Consider the following 19293-nt stretch of genomic DNA (forward strand, 5'->3'; position numbering starts at 1 on the left):
AGCCCGCACTTCCCCGCGTGACGTCATGCAGGAGTCTGTTTCCTTGGCGGTTTCCACGTCCCGCCGAGTCCGCGGGGAAGCCTTCTGTTCACAGACGAGACAGCCAAACTCCCGATCGTGCATCTTCGGTTCTTTTTTGTTCATTGTAAAAGTTTAGGTTAGCTACATTATAAATACTTTAAAACATTGTGGACGGTTGATTTGGTTAGGATAGCTACATTAAAGGTACTGTGAAATCATGTAAACAGTTTCCTAGCCCTGGATCAGTGGCGGTTATTGCATTAGAGCACACTCGCACGTGAACCCCCTCGTCTCATTTAAATAGGTGCCTACTGTAATACTTAAATATCATACACATCGAATAATAAATAAATGCAACCCATTTGGTCTTATAACCATTAGCAATATTTTCCAAAACCGCCGCTATAGAGTAAGCGCAGCTATGCTGGGATCGCACGTGCGATGGTGGCTAGGCGGGCGACGGCGCGCCGCTCGGCTCGGAGCGACGTGGTGGGGGTAGCTCCCCATAAGCCAGCCTAGGAGCACAGTCCAGGCGTGCGCAACGCTATCCTGTGCGCGGTGCGACGTTTCTTGTCCTGTTTCTCCCATTTTTGCTCGCTCTTCGAGAATGATGACGGCGCTGTTTGTCACGTGTTATTGTTCTACTTTAGTGCGTTTAGTGCGACGTTTAAAAAGTTTGCTTTAACTACTAAGTTAAGTTACTCGTTATGGCCTTGAGTAAGTTAACAGTCTCGTACATAAAAACACTGGTGTTCTCTAATTTGTCATTGGAAAGGAAAATCTAAATTAAACAAGCAGGCAGGCCAATGCCTAAACTTACTATAGTGCAAGTGACTAAGTCAAAAAATAGGGAGTTCAGGAGAGAATTTAAGCAGGACATTTACGAGAAAAACTCGTGGATCTGTGGATGCGAAGAAACCAACTGGCTCTATTGTTTTCCCTGCCTGCTCTTCGCGAAACGAAGTGGTGAATCTAGTTCTGTAAGTTTTGGCGTCTCACATTTGTCTCACTTAAGTCAAAAAATAAAGAAGCATGAGAGTGCAGAAACACATTGGAATTCCGTCCGGGAGTTTCATCTTTTGGGGAAATTAGACATTCGCCAACAACTTGATTGTGCCTACCGTTTGAACATTAAACAACATAACGAGCAAGTTACAAAAAATCGTTGTCTCTTGTCTAAAATTATAGATTGTATAAACATTTGCGGGGCGTTTGAACTCGCGCTGCGAGGTCACGACGTGACACAAGAATCTGCTAATCCTGGAATTTTTAGAGGGTTAGTTAATTTTTCAGCATAGTTAGACAAATCTTTGAAAGAACACCTTGCAATTGCAACTGTTTTCAAAGGGACTTGTAAAGAAATCCAAAACGATTTGCTAGATTGTATGCTTAAAGTCTGCCAAGAATACATCAAAAAAGAAATTTCATGTGGAAGTTTTGTTTCAGTGATTGCAGACGAAACGACAAACATATCATCTTTATTCCAATTGGTTATAGTTTTTCGCTATGTGTTACCTAACGGGCAAGCAGTATAACGATTCTGGCAGTTTGTAAATCCTCCAGGACATGATGCTGCGTCAATCGTAGAATGTATTCGCATTGTTTTGGAAAGTATTGTTGACAAATCCGAGAAATTGATATCTCAGAGTTATGATGGGGCTAGTGTAATGAGTGGGCATCACAATGGTGTTCAGGCCATTATTCAACAAAATTATATATATGCGCATTACGTGCATTGTTATGCGCATCAGTTGAATTTAATTGTGGCACAATCTACAAGCCAAAACCAACAAGTCCGTGTATTCTTTTCCAATTTGAGTGATATAACTAACTTCTTTAGCCACTCACACAGAGAATTGCTGTTCTTGATGGCGTTGTTGGCAGGAGAATTCCTCGTGCTTCTTCTATAAGATGGAATTTTAAGAGTCTTACTGTTAACACGGTGTACGAGTACAGAAAACAACTGATTGAATGCATGAAAAAAATTGAGTCGTCATGCAAGCAGTCAACAACAATAAATCAGTCGGGAGCTATTCGGCGTATGTTGAATGATCCAGTGTTTGTATTATGGCTGACAGTTTTTCACAATATAATGGCGCATGTAGATATTTTGTTTAATCAGCTACAAAAAAGGAGCATCGATGCCGATAAAGTCAGGAAACATGTTGACAGTTTTCGACTTTCATTTGAGAAAGAAAGAGAGAATATGGATAAAGTGAGAATGCAAACTGAAATGTCGGTGCCAGAGCAGCATTATAAAAAAAATAAAGTGGAAGATGTTCATGTAAATAGAACTGTTGCAGCCAAGGTAGAATGTGATGTGATTACTAATCAAGTAAAGGAGAGGTTTTCTTTCACAAAATATTATTCTGCGGTATGCCTTTTTGATCACGTCCGGACCACACGCTTCACAAGGGCCGGGGGGGGGGGGGGGGGGTTCGGTGATTCTTTATAAAAAGAGCCTAATGCTGTGAACCCCCATTTTAAAAAGGCACCAGCCGCCACTGCCCTGGATAGCTACATATTAAAAAGTTATTTCCTAAGCGACCATAAAATGATTTTACAGTATTTTTGATGTAGCTACACTTACCTATTATAACCTACCATCCACAATGTTTTAAAGTATTTATAATGTAGCTAACCTATCCTAATCGACCGCAAAATTTAATGCCACACCGGTTTATACAATGAGATAGAACGGAAAATAAAAGCGAGCATGAACTTCGGGGAACTTCGGGTGTGGCTCTCTCGTCTGTGAAAAGAAGACATCCCGTCCGCGGGCCGTCTCCATGCGGCTTCTGGCTGTGGAAGATCCACTACGAGGTGGACACTGTCACTGGGCCGTACGGGGCCGGATTTACTGCCCGTGGGCCCCTAGGCTGAGTCTGCGGTGCGGGCACTCTCATGGGGAAGGGGGGGGGGGGGTATATTGAGTATCCCCTTCCAGTGAAACAGTGGGTGCCTCTTGCCTGGGTCTCGGGGGGGGGGGGGGGGGGTAGTTTTGTTTTAATTGACCTACAAAACTCATATTTTTGATCAATTTTCTTTTTTGAAAACATTAGTTTATTATTAAACTAGACAGTTTAACCAAACAGTATTTAGAGGTGATGGAATTAAGTGACACCAAAACCAATGAAAATAATCGAAAATTATTTATGCAGAAGAGTTTAGTTGGGCGCAATTAATCCACACAAAACAACTGGACACTATTTCGACGCGTATTTTCAGAATATAAGAAGATACAAATCTCAGCATAATTTTTTTTTCGTGTCGTGTGGTGCGGGCCCCCATTTGTGGTGCGGGCCCATAGGCTACAGCCTAGATAGCCTGCGCGTAAATACGGCCCTGGGGCCGTACCTCATTTCAAGAGATCGCTCACCTTCTATGTGGTCCAACTCTCAAGCACTTGGAGACGTTCGCTCGCGGCTAACCGCAGATGTGTGATCACAGTATTTATGCTACAACTAACACTGTCAGTAATACAGATATACAGTTAAAGGTTGGTTAATGATTATAAGTCAAAGGTTGTTGCCAAAAAAACTGCTGGAATGTTCGGTGGATGTACACTTACTCACTCACTCTCCTTTTCGAATTCTTTCCTTCGTGTGGTGAAGGCGAGAAGCCTACTCTGTGACTTCAGGACTGCGTCATAGAGTGCTCTGCAGGTAGAGCAGGGTGCCTGGCTGCCAATAAAAGAAAACGAAAATAAAATACCACTTTTTACTGACTAGATATTATTCCTACCAATAAAATATATATGTTTATTGAAATATTTTTTCAAGTTATTTAAGTGATGATTCTGTCTTTTTTATAATCGACAGTTTTACTTTTGAAATCAATATACATTACGTGTAGAAATATATGTTTTTAAAATAATGTACTGAAAAAGCAAAAAAAAAAAAAAAAATTATAAATTCACAATTGAGGTGTTAATACTTTCAAAAATTTTAATACAGTGTTTTAGGGTCGAAACTATTAAAAATCATAACAATTAGTTGAAAAGCGTTATGAGGAATCAGTAATGATAAAAATATATCTGAGTATTTGAATATTTGCGTGGTATTTCTCTTTAATAAAACAAATACTTATATATATTTTAAATAAATGGTTTGATTAATATTTTTTTTAAATAGTTAATAATTTCTAAAATAAAAAAACTTTATAAATATATTTTCAGCCAACTCTTAAATTATTTATTCTGACCTAATGAAATTACAGTGGCCTGAATTTTGATGAGTTGGAATTGGAAATTTCGTTTGCTGTACATTTGCACTCTTGTATGTACGCAATTTGACACTTTACAATTGGCTATTATTTTAATTTCAATCTTAAGAGAAAACTTGTAATTAAAGAAACATAATATTAATAAGAAAACAAGGTGCATGGCCAACATGTGTGTAAGAAGTGAAACATTAATCTTTAATTACCCACTTGAATAATAAATCAAAACATTTAATTATTCACTTGAACGTTAAAGTACGCAATGTATGTTCTGAATCTCTTATTTAGTATTCGTTATTCCCTCTCTTCCATCACACAGCAAGCGAGTACATGTACGGCACTGCTAGGCGCCGAACTTCTGGTTGTTTCGTCGCGCTGTGATCGCTGCGGTCCTACGGGCTGTGAGGAGACGCGCTGGTGCCGGACCGCGCCGCTATTCCTGTCCGGACGAAGGTCGCCGCGTGGGGTGGCGGGCTGCAGCGACCTCGCGCTGAGCCCACGAGGCCTGGGCTACTGAGCCGTGCTCTGCGCCGCGACTCAGTGGCATCACAAACAACACGTTTTCTTATCAACAATAATAACATATTATTATGCTTATTGACTTTTTGACGTGACAACATCTAATAAATCGATGAACGCCGGCTGCACGCACGAAAAACGTGTCCCCTGACGCACATTGACCCGTTTGCTGTGTCCCGTTACGCTCATTGTACGCTTGCGCCGCATCTATCTCTCTTCCACTCGATTGGAACAACCATCGATTTGACTTTTTCGATGCACATTAAACTTGAAACACTCCCATTCGTTTCCTACTTTTCCTATCATCGTCCTATCCTTAACAAATAACACAGATAGGAAGAAGTTAAATAGCAAACATGTATAAAAGTTAAAGTTAAAATAATCTCTTCGTTAAAGTAATAAACATATTTGAATTAATGAGTGCTAATAAAAGTAAATTTATCAATTAAATTGTAGATTTAATTTCACTCCTTCTTTGTATCCATCAAAATAGTGATATTTCAATAAAAATGATTCAATTTTATTCATTAAGGTATGCAATAAATTCATCAATGTTTTGTTATGACGTTGTCACGTTAAACTATCGTCCGTAAACCGACTTTACAGACAACAAATTTTTATTTAATTTTTTTTCTTGGAAAAATTGCAATTCTGGGTTTCGGATTTCACTCTGAGCATTAAATTATGCATGATTTATTTATTTAAGTTTTCTTTTCGTGTTTCGGTGGTACATATAGTAAGTTAAGTAAGTTATTCCATTGAATGTTTTTTTTCTGAGCTGCATTGCCATTTTCCAGACTTATTATAAATAAAGTTTATTATATAAATTTATTGTTTGAAACCTTCAGTCCTAAGTAGGGGGAGCATGCATTTTCTGTATCAACTAAGTGTTTGCATAATTTGGTAAATAATCATTGTCACCTCTCCCCCTTACCCTCTCCCGCCCTAATCCCATCCACTGTCAGTCATCGATTTTTTTTTTCCATTGTTCGATTGTTCTCTCCTTCCCCCCTTCCCCACTACCCCTATTTTGACCACAGTATTTTAAAATAAAATGTTGGGTCTTATTATATAATGCTATGAATGATAATCTATGTGTTGAGTTTCTGCACACATTCTATCTTATACGTTCTTTCAAGGGGGTGAGAGGTTTCTTTAAATGAATGTTTTATAAATATCAAACTGTGACTAAGATTTTGGGCCTGTGCATTTGAATGATCCCAAGGTACGTCGAAAATGGTAATGTTGCCCGTGTTTTGCTTGTTTCCGAATATAATTTTTTTATTTATAAAAACATGATTTCTAAATAGAATATTGATATTTTTATGATTTAATGTTTTGGCTATTATAAAAAAAATTGAACAATTTCAAAATTTTATTGCATAAATATTTAATTCACCGACGTTTATAATTCAACATTGTTGTAAATAAATAAATCTTTCGCCAATAAATTCTGTATTATAATTAATACAATATTTTCTAGCAGGTATTTACAGAAAAATTTCTGTAAAGATAAAAAATGAAGGCATATTAATATACATGTATATATATATACTACATGTAAATGTCTTTATATAAACCAAGCTTTATAATATCTCCCCAAGATATAATCAGCAGTTCCCTACACCCCACACACCTATGAGCACGACGACCCTGATGTCTCCTGCTGTTATGGCGAAGCTCCGACGAGAAACTGGCCTCCGCTTCTTGGCTTCCAGTGCTCTGGCGCCAGTGACCGCTCAGGATCCCTGAACACTGTTGTCGGGACCACTGACGACTCCAGCGCCTCTTGAGTGCGACCGCGCATGCGCACAGCCACGCAGACCCCACGTGACACAGCGAGGTGTCAGACGCAGGTTCGTCAACTAAGTCGAAAACTTAAATACGGCTTATGGTAATTCCCAAGGCTGGCATACACCTTCGAACAAAAAAAAATTTTTAAGTGGAACCCTAAACTTTTGAACAGTGTTTGACTGAACAAATTTCTACAGCGACCAACATTTTTTGTTGATATAGTAATTTTATTCATTTTTAAATAATAGGTATTATCAGTTAGAAAAATTTACGAAAAATAAAGGATTTGCTTCCAGCTATTTCAATTAAATAATTTTACGACTATAACAAAACTTTGTGGCGGCGAGATGCTTAGTGTTTCATCTCAAAGAATTTATCTTTTATTTGCAGCAAAAATGTTCTTCAAAAACGTTTAACAGCCTCGAGGAAAATTTTTATATCTAATGTCGTACGTATTGTTTTGAACTTTTTTGACGTGACAACGTATAATAAAGCTATGAACGCCGGCTGCACGCACGAAAAAGTGTCCCGTTACGCACATTGTCCAGTTACGCTGTGTCCCGTTACGCTCATTGTACTATTCCACCGCATCTATCATTTCCACTCCATTGGAACAACCATCGATTTGACTTTTTCGAGGCCCATTAAACTTGAAATCCTCTCATTCGTTTCCTACTTTTCCTATCATCGTCCTATCCTTAAAGGCCTGGGCAGACAGAGCGCGTCCTACCGCGGCGTCCTGCGATCTCTGACCGAGAGTGAGCAATCGCTGTGATCTGCGATCAGCTTGGCCAGACAGACAGCGATAGGACGCTTCGCTATATTCTGTTCGATTTCAGAATTCCTTCAGCATAGTTCGTTCGAAAATGTCAAGCTCGTATGAAGAAGAACTTCTCCTTTTAGCGTTAGTTCGCAACAGAAAAAAAACGTAGGCTATTTTGGGTGCACGCAATAAACCGAAAAAGGGAACAGTTAGGTGAATTTCATCGTGTATGTATAGAACTGTAAGAACATGAAGATCGGTTCTTCAAATATTTTAGAATGTAAAGAGCGTTCTTCGAAGAACTTCATGAACTGATTGAGCCAACAATCACGAAATCCACCACAAACTGGAGAAGACCTATTCATTCAAGGGAAAGATTATTCATTTGTCTAAGGTAAGAAAAACCACATTTTAAAGATTCAATTTTATTAGTAATATTTTTGAAAAAAAAAATGACGTACAAAAACTTTTGTCTCCAACTAATTGTTTACAATACAAACATAATAAATACATTTCACAATTATGATAATACATAGCATGCATTTTCGTATGCGCTCCTCAGCTGTAAGAGCGTGTTGTGGCCGCTGGTTTGTTGTGCGATTTTCCCAGCGAAGAAATCTGTCGACTCTGACTGGTCTTGCGAAATATGTGTCCCGGAGCCGGAGTCTGTTTCTTGTGGTAAACTCACCACGCTGTCTGGAGCCTGAGTATGTGCCAAGTTCATCTCAGCCTCTGCGAATAGTGTTGCCATATGAATTTTCAGTTTGGCTTGAGTTGCTCGTGGAAACTCTTTAAATGTTTTCGCATAACTCATAAACAAATGATCCACAGAGTCCAAATTATTTTTAATTTTATTTCTACGGTCGAAGTAGGCAATAATTTTGTTCACATCATCTGTCGGTTCATTCACTTTCCTTTTCCGGTTTACTGATGTTGGCTTTAGTGAAGGGCCAGTGCTGATGGGTTCTTGCTCTCCTCTTGCAGTTCAAAATGATTTCCCTCCAGAGATGAGGTGTCTGATATTTGAGAGACGTCTGAAGAAATATTAGAGGTGGTTTGGTGTGGTGCATTAATATCAGCTAGGAACTCCATATGAGCACTCCATGGTCATTTTTCATATTTCTTGGCTGCTTGCCCTGTATTACCAGCAATGCTCTTCTTATGTTTAATGTAGCAGTCTCTAAGGTTTTTCCACTTCTGCTTTAGTGCTTCACCTGAAACAGAAAGGAACGCAACAATCAGTCACACTGCGTAGCGTACAGTAAAGTTTAAAATGTAATGTTTTAGAAAACAATTAATGAAGTTTCGAAAATTCCACAACATGAAAATTACTATCTTGTAAATAGTCTTCAGTCACAATGATGAATATCTGAATAAAATTTTTCAACATGTGGCACACTTGTGCTGATTTTGGCTAGTGCAGTAGTCCAATTTTGCACGAAAATTTGCCAATAATAATTAGTGTGGACAACTTTTCAAACATTAAATTAAGCACTCTTATGATCTTTCTCTTTCAGATATTTGAGTACTGGTGATACGCATCAGACCATCCCTTTTTCTTTTCGAGTTGGACGGTCAACTGTCTCAGAAATTGTGAAAGAGGTCTGCCAACAACTGTGGGTGGTTTTACAACCATTATATTTGCCCACACCTTCAGAGGAAACTTGGAAGCGTGCTGTTACAGGATTCGAACAAGTTGGGGACTTTTGTTTGGGTAGCGTCAGGCTCAAATGTCCTGCAAAAAGCGGCTCAAATTTTTTCAACTACAAACATTTTTTTTTCTATTGTCCTGATATCTATAGTTGATCCATATTACAAGCTTATCGTTGTAGATATTGGCAGTTACGGAAGGCATAGTGACAGTGGTATTTTTGAATGTTCAACTTTCTGTAGAGAATTCGTTAATGGAAAAACTATTCTGCAACCAAAACCACTTCCAGGAACTATCAGTCCACCTATTACCCACGTTTTCATAGGTGACTAAGGTTTTGCTTTGCAGAAGTATTAAATGCGTCCTTTTCCAAGAGATACAATTGCTGGTATGCCAAAAAAATAATTCAATCAACGTCTTAGCAGAGCACGGCGCGTAGTCGAAAATGCCTTCGGCATACCTACTAGCTCAGAAGTGGAGAGTATTTTTTAGGCATAATAAAACAGACTTAAACACTGCTGTGCACGTTGTCAAAGCCACTTGCTGCTTGCATAATTACATTCTGAGGAACAGTTTGGAACTTGCAGCTCCCAACATTAATAACTATATGGACCAGCAACCTATTCGCGGATTGTCAGACATAACACCAACTAACAGAAGATCACATAGTGCAGCATTCCAAGTGAGCGAAAGATTTGTCGACTATTTCACCAATAATTAGGTAGATATAAGTAAACATATATTTATGTTTTCATGTTTTGTATGTTACAATGTGCAAGTGTACAGATGATTATTAAAATGTTATACGAAATAAATATGTTGTTTGTTTAGAGACCCTTAATTTAAACAAAATGTACAATAGATACCGCAGTTGCAAACCATTGAAAAAAAATCGAAACTATTTATAAAACTACTAGCTGCCCGACCCGGCTTCGCACGGCTATACTAATGGAAAAAAAATTAAGCCACATCTCCCATTTACAGTAATGGAAAATAAAAAAAATTCAGTGAAAATTTATTACAATGCTGTATAATGTACCGGAGAGAAAATGAATAGCACCGTGGTTTCCCGACTCGTGCACGCAACGTACAACTGATGTACCCGTACTTCGCTACGGCAGTCTACAGGCAGATCACTCTTGCGCCGCTCATTATACATGCCCCTCCTTGTGGGTACGCCACTGCCGCACGATGCCCGTTGCCATGGAGACGCAGAAGGCATGAACAATGCAAAATCCTGTTCTCATGCAGACAAAGTACCCACTGTTCCTTGTTTTAACCACCTATGGGATCTAATTTTCGGAAAATGTCATCCTGCGTAACATAAGGAACATTACTGTGCAGTTTCAAGTCTGTAAAATATATATACTTGAAAAAAAGGGCAATAAAAAAACAAATTAAACACACAGAGAGGAAAAAAAACAATAGTTTAGGTTTGCGATTTAAAGTGATAAAAAGTATTTAAATACTAATTGAACTCTTATGAGGGTACTGATTGCTTCGTTGTTAATATCACACGGGCGTCTTCTACTTGTATCGGAAAATTAAAAATGATAAGGCATCTAGTGCGTGGCAACAATGTTAATAGGCAATAGGAAATAAACTTCTAGCGCCTGCGGCATTGTCAACACATACTTCGTACGTGTACTGCATGTTGTATCTAACCCCCTCCAACGCATTTGATTCTAAATTGGACTTTTATTAAGGATCCCTAATGTTATTCATAATATAATATAGCCTAGAGCCTTCCTCGATAAATGTACTATCCAACAATGAAAACAAATTTCAAATCGGACCAGTGGTTCCTGAGATTAGCGCTATCAAACAAACAAACAAACAAACTCTTCAGATTTATAATATTAGAATAGATTCCGACAGGCGAAAAGCTGTAGGTACGCGTGCATATTAATTCAAAAAACATCTCTATGCTGTTAAAAAAATGATAGATTTAAAACATTTAATTGCAAAGGACATTGAAGATTCCACTTTAACGGGAATGCCTGAAAAGGAACGGCATACAAACTTACTTATTCTAAAAAAAAACACAGGAATGACCCAAGCCCGAATAGATTCCAAAACCTCAGAATTAAATATCAGTTACGTTGAGCCCCAGAAGAATGAGTTTGGTAACAGTGATATATGGGTTTTGTAGAGCCCAATTAGTATGAAGACATATTACAAAACATATGTAGTGAAAGGTATTTTGTGGTTAGTTATTCTTTTCTTGCTTAATTCTTAGTTCTATCCGATATAATTTTTTAAAACTTTGGAATTTACAGTCATCTAGGCATCAATAATATAACTGTATCCAGCAATGCATGGGTTGGTGAAGGAGCGTAATTTCTCGCCAATCTCTTCTGTAGAGCAGAACCAGTCTGTGACTTCCTGACGAGATTCTCTGGCAATGTGTTCTGTCACGATCCTCCACGCCCAGCGGGGGGACATTTCCTGCTTCGTCAGCCAGCGCCCGGCAAGGCCACTTCCACGAGCTGATTGGGTAATGACCGACGACCTTGTGATCAATTGCTAAAGGGTCAGACTATATTTGAAAATCTGTGTTGATATTGGCACGCCTCTGCCTGGGTTGTTTGAAGTGGGACTTAGGCCCCAGATATACTAACACCGCCATCACCTCTGTACCCTCTCTTGCACACGTAACAATATCGTTTAACGACATATAACTGCACACTTCAGTCTAATGTATATATTTATTTGCTTTAAATGTAAATCTAAAGAAAGAACACGCAAATTATGAAACTATTAAGTAGCTTGGTTGTAGCCGTGTCCTTGGCGAATAATTCATCTATGTTTCGGTTGAAATTGCAGTCGCCATCATCAGGGAGCAGTTACCTACTGATCCCTGATGATGGCGACAGCAGTGTCGACCGAAACGTCGGTGAATTATTCGCCAAGGACACAGCTGCAATACAGAAGCCAAGCTACTTCAGAGAATGGCCGTGAAATCCTGTGAACATTATTATGAAACTATAAATTAAAGCTGGGTTTCTTATGTCATAACAGAGCACCAGACAACTAATGCTGATCTCCCCCCAAAGCAGAAGTACAGATCACAGCTAATGAACACGTGCACCTCGGAGTCTTGCTCGGGTAAAAGGCAGTCTCGTGCATGTACCGCGAGCCACAGTGTCGCTTGTGTGTTCCCTTGGACTTCACGCGCCGTCCCCGACGAGGCCTCCGGATGTTGAGACACAGCAGTCGCCGAGCACCTGGCGCTGCAGTTGGGTCTTTTTCCTCGAGTGATTTCAGGGAGAAGTTACACTTTTACAAGTTACAGCAAGTTTACGCACTTTCCATCAAAGAATTCACCTCAAATAAACGAATTTCTTCGTGATTTCAGATAACTGAGTCTTCGTAGAATCTTCGACGTGTTTCGGTTTCCGAGTTTAGTGTTTTTGGGTAAACACAACTCGCGGAAGAAGTAAGTGTTTTTGCAGGGGTCTTAACATGTTTTTGAATGTTTTGCTAGCATAGAAAAAAATTATCTTCATGGATTCATGTTGAAAGTCAATAAAGGATCGTCGTATCGGCACCATGACAGGATAATGTCATCACACAGCTAGAAGGACACTAGGAACCGACTAAGCACCGAAAATTGAGTACTAAGATAAAAGTTCTATGAGGTTGGGTGACCAATTTGTTCCTTTCCTCTCCATAACCCACGTTGCCAACTGTTATACATTACCGCAACCAATAGGAATGTGTAGTGTTCCACAAATTAACTTAAACTTCATCGAAGGTAGCTCCAGTTGCCTTCAGGAACTTAAGCAAGTCAAGAAGATTTCCGGAGGCGATGGCTATATCCAGACTGAGATTTCCTAAGTTACTAACAAAAACACAGCAACACTTAAATTGGGATCTCAGAAATTTGGCAGTGCTACTATTCATCAAGGTAACAACGGAACGGCTATTCAGAGTGCTATAAAAAGATTAAAAGCGTTCAGAGGACATTCAATAAATTGAAGTTTTATCTAGGCGTGATGGAACCTAACAGGTGTAGAATGAGGCGCGCTATTGATGCCATGTTCTTTGTTTTGAAGTGTCCCTCGTGCAGTCAGCCACGAAATGCAACATTGAGAGAAACGTTTGCCGGGCTTAGGAACATATTTGATAGTAAATGGTAAAATAAACAAATAAATTTGATTGAAATAAATATTCTTTTTAAGAGAGATATGGTTGACTGAACAAGATGGTTTCGTGAGCTCAGCTGTTTATTTTGGGAAGTATACAAAGTAAGTTTTATTGCACGTGAAGTTTGGTTCGCCTGATAAGAAAATTAGGTTTAGGAAGTAAATAATTAATTTTAAAGTCTCTTTATTTAGTTTTCCGAAGTTTTTAAATATTGGTATAAAATACTCATACCCAATATAAATGATTTGGTGCAATTTTATGTTAAATGACCCAAAAAAATAAATTGGAAACATTGAAACATAAACAAAATCCTGTTACATTGTTTATAAAACAAACAGAAATCTAAGTAGTTTGATTTGTTTTCTGTTGTCATTTAACTATGATTACAGAGCCAGGCATTATATTTAATTGCTTGTTTTTTTAAAATTGTAAATGAAGTAAATGGTTGTAATTATAATTTTTTCGTTTAAAATTAAGTATATTTTACATTTTAAAATAAGCTCAATTCATTTAAAAATTTCTACACGTTCATAATCTTAAAATTTTTAAAAATTAATCATGTTATAATTTATTTTATAAGCTAACGTTGAAAACCTTGATATAAGGAATTGATTAAGTAAGCCTCTCTCAAATTACCTGAATTGAATTTTAGTATGTCCTTTCTTAAATTAAATGGTTTGCATTTCTGTAACATGTTTTTACCATAAATTAATTGACTAATATTAATGAACAAAAATATTTCTCGCAAGAACGTTTCATAAAGTAAGCAAAATTTGGTACCAGAATAGTTTTTCTGATGGTGCTCCTGTTGTTTTCAATAAATATATTCCAAATTTTGGACTGGTTCCCGTCCACAATAACAGGACGAAATTTACTTATAATATAACAGGAGCTGTTGCAAAAACGATTTAGCTACCGTTTTCTCACTGTTAACTATTTTCCTTTTGTTACTGATGTAAAATGCATTCAAATATAAATTTATAATAGACTTTCTTACTGATGGGTTCTCACTTGGCGGTTTACAATCGCACATCAACCTTCAAGTTTACCTCTGCATTGCTAATGTTGTTCAAAATTAGTTTGTCAATATGTCACTCTTTCCTAAGTCATCACCTCTCACCCCGACCCACCACCCCCTGTTTTACGCCTAACAACGACTCCTGCTGTGAGACCTTGATGATTGACGTACTTAAACTAAAAAACCCCAGTAGCAAGAGGATAACCTAGGCCAGTTAGATTAAAAAAAAACCAACTATTAAGGCCGTTACCATGGTGCAACATTCGAAAAAAAATACATATATTACAATTTTATGGACATGATAACTGTCACTTTCAAAAATCACTTCCAAACTGATATATAAAAACTAGTAGTGGAAAATTTCGTTCAAGTTCGTTAATGGGCAAAATCCGACCAAATAAGTAAAAGGGGGAAAGGTTTTTTTTAGAAAAACAGAAAAATTGCTATAACTGTCATTATATGTTAGACTAGCTGCAATACCCGGCGTTGCCCGGGCTGAACACAGGGTGTAGTTAGTAATTGTCTTCTTAATTTGAATGTCAAGTATGAAAATTAATTTATATCACTTTCAGATCCCGACAGACGTTGTTCTGCCAGTTTATAGTTATTTACCTGGTCTGTATGTAATTTAGACTTTATAAAGCAATATAGAAAAAAGCAGAAAAATAAGAGATTACTAATATTGAAAAGATTCCATTATCTAGCTAATGCTCGGCCTGCATTGCAATGCCTCATTCAGTTTTGTTTTGTAATATGTTTGAAGTAGTTCCCCATATACAAATCATCTATCCATCCTTCTATATATATTTATCTCTATCTACATCTATAAACATCTATGTATCTCTCTATCTCTATTTATCTCTTTATATCTACATATATACTTCCCACTATCTCTATATATTCTATATATAAGTCTCTATATAGCTCTATACATCTTTAGGTATATCTATTTATCTAACCCATTTCATTCTCTATACCTCACTCTATCTCAACTTATCTCTCCGTCTCTATCTCACTCTATATATATCACCCTATCTCTGTCTCTCTTTTATATTTAAATACATTGTGTCATGCGTGCGCACTTATACAACAAAAACAGACGAAGTGCCGCTATATAAAATGAAATAAACACATTTTTTGACACGATTCATGCTCGAACTATTGAAAAATAGTTATACCGTCTCAGTAACCTTCATGGGCATGCGCATAACAAAACACCGAAATTTTATCGCAATCGGATGAATGGTATAGGAACGCATACGGCACAAACAAACGACAATTAAAGAAATGACAAACGCATAAAACGATGGTGTGTTTAAAATTAAAGGCAACTCTATCTATTGACGAAGTTAAGAACAAAACTTTTATTAGCGCCTTTATTTTGCTAGCCGCTGTGAGCTCCACTAAGCGGACTGGTCTCACCTGGGAGAAAAATATTAATTTGCCAGAACTTACTATGTGTATGATCGTGTGTCAGACATAGAGAAATGACACTCACTCACTATTTGTATGTCTATGACGTATGATTTTATCTGTTATAAAATTAAATTATCACTTTTTCACTCCCTTAGGGATCGAATATCATATTAATATGGGGTCTATGTGTTAATCCAGGTTATAAGCTAGCTGTAGGCCAAATTTCATTCAAATCCATTCAGTAGTTTTTACACGAAAGAGTAACTTACATCCATCCATCCATACTTACAATCTTTCGCGTTTATAATATTAGTAGGATAACACATTCGTATGAACGTGTTATAATTTGTATGAGTAATACCAAAATTTTTTGTTGTCTGAATAAGTTTTTGATACGACTAATTATAACTTCAGGGGTTAAAAAACAAAGGTTGAATTCGTTCGTATATTTTGTAAATATTAATTTTTTTTCTAAAACTTTTGCCTGAAACATGTTTTCATTAGATGAACCATTGCTGGAAGGGATTGAAAAAATGAGGAGTATAATTGAAATATATATATATATATTCATAACTCCCTTAATAAGTACAACATTGTACTCGTACAAAATGTTTGTAAATCTTATAACTTCTACTTAAATTTTTTGTCCAAAACAAGTTTTGATAATCTAAACCATCACCACGAGGGATGGAAATAAAACAGGAAAAATACAAAATGTCATGACATTTATTTTAAATAGATATGTTATTTAATCTATACTAATATTATTAAGCTGAAGAATTTGTTTGCTTGTTTGTTTGTTTGAACGCGCTAATCTCAGGAACACTGGTCCGATTTGAAAAATTCTTTCAGTGTTGGATAGTACATTTATCGAGGAAGGCTATAGGCTATATTATATTATGAATAACATTAGGGATCCTTACTAAAAGTCCAATTTAGAATCAAATGCGTTGGAGGGGGTTAAATACAACATGCAGTACACGTACGAAGTGTGTGTTGACAATGCCGCAGGCGCTAGAAGTTTATTTCCTATTGCCTATTAACATTGTTGCCACGCACTAGATGCCTTATCATTCTTAATTTTCCCATACAAGTAAAAAACACCCGTGTGATATTAACAACGAAGCAATCAGTACCCTCATAAGAGTTCTATTAGTATTTAAATACTTTTTATCACTTTAAATCGCAAACCTAAACTATTGTTTTTTTTCCTCACTCTGTTGTGCTGTTACTATTTTCATAATGCACAGAAAGTTATGACTTATTTTAATGATACTATTATTTATAAAGTCTTATTATTTTGATTGTTATTATTATTATTATGAAATTTTATTATTTAATTTGTATATTGTTCGCCCGCAAAAGTTATTTAAATATATTTTTATTAATTATGTATATCTACGAGAGCTATGCTCTATGACCTGAAATGGACTTATATGGACAGTCAATTGAGTATACCCCTCTAAGGACTAATGAACTTAACGAATTAACGATGATTTTATTCGGGGTATTACTTAAAGAAATTTTCATTGTTGGAAATTTTCGTTTTAAATTTACCGCAATTTTGTGTTTCCAATTGTATTAATAAGTGTTATTTACAGTATTTATATTGTAAATTACGCTAACCGATTTTGGTTTCGGCCAATGAGAGGCCGTGTTTTAGATGTGAGGCGTCTAGAACGTCTTAATTAAAAAGAATGGTTGTATGAAGGCGTCTGATGCCGACGCAAAGGCGCGAGGCCTATTTTAAATTTGAAAGTTAGCTAGCTAGATTATGCCATCCGACACTCAGGATGAGCTTAAACGACGTATAAATAAATAATGTGTAAGATTATAAGGGCATATTCTGACGGATATGTTATTAGGAGTGAAAATCTGTAAGTAAAGATCTTGCATTTTGTATCGCCCATAGACATACCCAGCTGTATGTAATTTCGTCGTAAATAACTCCGATTTGACGACAAACTGATTTATTTTCACGTAAAAGGTGTCAATTATCCTGAACTACGTCATGAATTGTTAGTTCCAAGATTTAAATTATTATTTTTATTTTGTGATACCCAGAGGTGAAATGGGAGTACAAGTTTCGTGTCTCTACCATATAAACTGAGTTAAGCCAAGGCAAATACGAACCCAAATATAAACATAAATAGTAATCATACTAATTATTAAGTGTGCTATGATTTCAAACATTTTCTGTTATGTAAGAATGCGTCCGTAAAAACATCATTTGATTTATTTTCTGAACTTACACTAACGAACTTATGTGAACGATTCATGTGTGCTACGTATTTTCCTGATGTTTAATTTACATAAGCGCATATCCATGAGTCATGTTCAGTATCGTTAGGATTGTTTTTCTGTGATTTTTATCTAATTATATTAATATTGATTTTTATCTCTACACCTATGTTAGTTGTCCCTGATGAATAGCAATTTTATTATTAATAAAAATCTAAATTCTATCCCTATGTATTGATATATGTTACCTAGCTACCTGTGTCCTAGAGTGTGTGTTTTATGATAGATAACATTTTATGCATGTTTCTCAGGGTCAGAGTACAAGAGTATAACAGTACCATTGACATATATATGTATATATATATATTTTTTTTTGAAAAAATAGTGACAGCCAGTGTATATCGTCCCGACAACACACACACAACAAAAGGGTCTATTTATAAATCAACGAGTACTATTAATGGTACTGGCGCCAGCAGTAAGCATACACCAACAAGTTTAGCAGCAGTACAGTATAGAAAGTGGCGCCCAACGTGGGGCCCGAGTGTGTTGACACTGAGTTGTCACATCTTATTTCAAGTTGTTATTTGATCCTGCATAGTGTATCTAATCCATTATAATAACATGGCACACAACCACCCCACATACTCGCTCAGGAGTCGGCGTGACAGTATGTGTGAAGACTGCGATAACACAGGGAATTCAGGAAGTGACACGGCGACTACATCATCAGCAGGGGGTTCACCAGGGAACACTTGTGTGGAGGGACCTAGTGATCACTCTACCACCGTGACTGAGAGGTTAGGGCGGCCCATGTCACCAGCAACAGGGGAGCAGGAGGAAAGGGAGGCCACTGTCCCTAACATAACACCATTGCCAGATAATACTGCTACATCACCTGTGACACTGGAAGCACTCATGCAGTTATTACGGCAGAATAATACTCAAATGGAGCAGCATAATGCATCGCTAAATGCGAAATTTGAACAGAGTAATACTCAAATGGAGAAGCATAATGCATCCCTAAATGCAAAATTAGAACAGAACAATACTCAAATGGGGCGGCTTACGGCTGAGTTGGGAGCGCTGAGGGGTCAGACCAACTCAGGATTAAAGAGCCTGGAACACAGCATTGAGGTTAGGCTGGCCCAGCAACACGAACAGGTCCAGCAGATATCTGAGCAGGTATCGCAGAACAGTAGTCGTGTGGACAGTCTGGAGACTCATGTAACATCCATACGAAACATGATCTCAAATGAACACCAGGGACAAGCTAGTGCTAGGGAGGAGGTGCGAGGACATCTCCAGCATCTCGAACATAGACTGGAGGACATGGAGGTGGCTACTGCCACACTACGAGATAGAATCGAGCACCTTAGTGTACACCCCAGTCCCAGGAGTGAGTCAGCTGACCGCCAAGCTCATGTACCGTCACACACAGCCCCTGTGTCAACTGTACCGACTGCCCCAGTAGACAGGCAACCGTACCCCAGTGAGATG

At 37.5% G+C, this 19293-nt stretch overlaps 1 long non-coding RNA gene across 1 annotated transcript in view; it reads right to left on the minus strand.

Annotated features, from left to right (window-relative positions):
* LOC134533564 (uncharacterized) overlaps nucleotides 1-6503 on the minus strand; it is a 40196-nt gene extending 33693 nt beyond the window's left edge. Inside the window, exons 1-2 of the long non-coding RNA XR_010075335.1 lie at nucleotides 6398-6503; nucleotides 3593-3704 (exon numbers count right to left, since the gene is read on the minus strand). This is a non-coding gene — a long non-coding RNA (uncharacterized LOC134533564). The remainder of the gene's footprint in view (nucleotides 1-3592; nucleotides 3705-6397) is intronic.
* Between the last annotated feature and the right edge of the window lie 12790 nt (nucleotides 6504-19293).

Source organism: Bacillus rossius, chromosome 6, assembly GCF_032445375.1.
Source record: "Bacillus rossius redtenbacheri isolate Brsri chromosome 6, Brsri_v3, whole genome shotgun sequence".
Taxonomy (NCBI): Eukaryota; Metazoa; Arthropoda; class Insecta; order Phasmatodea; family Bacillidae; genus Bacillus; species Bacillus rossius.